This window comes from Ricinus communis, chromosome 6, assembly GCF_019578655.1.
Source record: "Ricinus communis isolate WT05 ecotype wild-type chromosome 6, ASM1957865v1, whole genome shotgun sequence".
NCBI classification, from domain to species: Eukaryota; Viridiplantae; Streptophyta; class Magnoliopsida; order Malpighiales; family Euphorbiaceae; genus Ricinus; species Ricinus communis.
The window spans coordinates 11,739,629-11,742,750 of NC_063261.1; the positions used below are offsets into that span (position 1 = coordinate 11,739,629).

The 3,122-nt window shown below is 41.7% G+C and overlaps 1 non-coding gene across 1 annotated transcript; it reads left to right on the top strand.

The window, feature by feature from the left end:
• The first annotated feature begins 2,668 nt into the window (after positions 1 to 2,668).
• Positions 2,669 to 2,775, top strand: LOC112533830. The gene has a single exon (XR_003078185.1). It is a non-coding gene; the product is annotated as a small nucleolar RNA R71 (small nucleolar RNA).
• The last annotated feature ends 347 nt before the right edge of the window (positions 2,776 to 3,122 follow it).

The following is a 3,122-nucleotide window of genomic DNA, read 5'->3' on the forward strand; positions in this document are numbered from 1 at the left end:
GAATTTAAGGAAAAATACCGGTTTACCTGGCATTTGGATTGTAATTAAGAGATTCGTTCATTGCCTTCTTCCAACAAGGTTCGATAAAAGCTATAACAGAATCCATTCAAAGGAGAAAATCATTAACTACTCGATTAAAACAAAACTCAAGATAAGGACAATAATAATGAATGGACTCAATCAATAAGGGATATTAAAACAAGATAAAAGCAATGAAAGATAAAATTGGTACACACTGCGATCTACGGTACCTACCCCACACTTGTGAAAACACTGTCCTCGGTGTGAACAAGGTAGGCACTCCAAAATAAAAGGAATAAAATCACGTAAAATGAAGCTAATTATAGAAGTCCATAAAAAGAAATTAGAAAACTAAGAGAAAACAAGACGACAAAAAGAGATAAAACTAGAAAGTCTACTAGATAATCGCCTTGATGTGTACTTTAATACTTCAAAATATGTTAGTCCTCAAAATTACGTACGAGCATCAAGTAGGCTAACTCGCAAAATTCAAGAATAAACACATTCCAAGCAACATCTAGTAAAAGGTTCAATAAGATAGCATCTCCTCAAAATCAAACTTACTAAAAATGATCAACTATCTAATCGCAGGATGACTACATAAAATAAAAAATAAAAAAATAAAAAAATAAAAAAATAAAAATGTCCAAAAATTCAGAAGCAAAATAGATTCGGAATGCCTCCCCAAGGCGCTTCTTTGTTCGAGTCGCCCTAGCCGACTCGATCGCATTCCCCGCATCGCGAGCAAATTAGGTAAGCTCAATGTAAGTTGGGGCTCAAGGCATATAAGCGCAATGAAAAGGTCCGATGTGTGCAGATGACCCAGGAGGTGTTCTCTGGACCGATTTGGGATGTCCATTCATCCACCCGAATTCCTGCCAAGGACTGTCAAAACAAACTGGCAACTACCCTTCTCGGGTCTATCACAAAGACAAAGTCTCATATTGATACAAGTTATTTTTTCGGATGAATAACACATACTAGTAGGGGAAGAAACATGTATAGCATCATCCATTTGTACATCTTGTGGTTGTGTATTACATGCAAGATCAATTCCATCAATACAACAAATGGCATGAACATGGTCGGTGGAAGAACTATCAAATGAGGGTAAACTAAAAGTGACACACCGGTCTCCCTACATTAAGTTCTAACTTCCCCTCAAATACGCCTATTTTAGCTCTACCGTGGCAAGGAAAGGTCTCCCAAAATTAATGGTACACCATGCTCATTGTCCATATCCAAAACCACAAAGTCCACAGGAAATATGAACTTATCTACCTTAACTAGCACATTTTCCACAATTCCCCAGGAAGCTTAATGTAATCGGTCGACTAATTGAATGCACATCCTAGTGGATTTTGCCTCCCCCAAACCTAGCTTATTGAACAAACTAGTGGGCATGACATTTATGCTAGCCCCCAAATCAGCTAATGCATCATCAACACACAAATTACCTAAAGTGCAGGGAATAGTGAAACTCCTGGATCGTGACGCTTCTCGCAACTTGCTCAAACACCACGAGCACTCCTCATTGTCGAACATAGGCGACCTCCTCCAACTTCCTTTTCCCCGCTAAGTATGTCCTTTAAGAACTTAGAATACTTATGACCGCTCCAATGCATCAATAAAAGGCAAGTTAATATGCAGTTGTCTAAAATATCTAAAACTTATCGAATCGCTTCTTCGCCTCGCTTGTTTAGCTCTAGCGATACGGAATCTTAGGTTGATATTCCCCGACTGGAATTGATTTCACCTTTTGTCCCTCGGGTTTCTAACCTTACCGCTTGCCTTAACTGCACATCAATAAGGGCGCATAAAAACAAAGCTAAGGAGTCAAACTAACTTACCCGAACGCATATGATGGCGCTCACGTGCTCCCCCTGTTAGACGCTGGTGCCTGGAGCGCCCTGTCGCCTCGACAACATCTTAGAGATTTGGCCAACTGGTCTCCAAGTTCTGAATCGAGCTCGCTAGTTCGAAAGTGCACTATCGGTTCTTTGGAACCTCATCTCCGTAGACGTCACAAACTTCATCATAAGCTCCTCTAAATTTGACTTCTTTTCTAGTGAGGAGGAGCTTGTGCAGTGCCTAGTGAATGTTCGTGGCGATGAAGTCTCTCGAAAACCAGTGGACCCTGAGCATTATTGTTCTTCCAACTGAAGTTGGGATGATTGCGCCACCTGTGGTTGTATGTATTCTTTGTAAGGATCATTCTGCCTTGGGGCATTCCCATATAATCAACTGTTCAACATCGGAAGACATAGCGAATTAGATGGAAAAGTAGTAGAGGATGAAGCAAACATACCTCCCGCGATGCGATTCGCCTTTAATGCGGGCCACCACAAAACTCGCGACCAAGCGTTACGCATGAACCCAAGCATCGAGTTGGTCGATCTTCTTGGCTAGAAGCTCCACTTGAGCTGCCAAGGTTGCTGTAGAGTCCACTTGGTTGACCACTCCCTGTCTTCCTAGTCGGCTCCTAGAGGATTGCCACTGATAGTTGTTCATGGCCATTTCCTCTATCAGGTTCTGAGCCTGCTCGGGTGTCTTATTGTTTAGCACCCCTCCTGCTGCAGCATCCACCATCTGCCTCGTTGCAAGGTTCAAACCGCTGTAGAAGGTCTGAACTTGCATCCACACTGGCAATCCGTGATGTGGGCAACATCTCAAAAGATCTTTAAACCTCTCCCATGCATCGTACATGCTTTCATCATCAAACTGCACAAAAGAAGATATGTCATTTCTAAGTTTAGCAGTTTTAGCAGGAGGAAAATACTTATATAAATTTTTTTCAGCCAACGCCCTCCAGGTAGTAATTGTTTGTTGTGGTAGAGATTGCAGCCATCTCTTTGCTCTGTCCCTCAAGGAAAATGGAAACAATCTCAGCCGAATGGCATCATCAGTTGTTCCATTTATCTTGAATGTGTCACAAATCTCCAAAAAGTTAGAGATATGTGCATTGGGATCCTCATTTGGGCAATCCTCCAAATTGCACGCTTTCTTTGGATCATCCGGATAACATTGGCCTTTATCTCAAAATTATTGGGAGTCTCTGATGGACTATACTCGTTTCGTCCCATCTAAAGATGGTCGAGCAA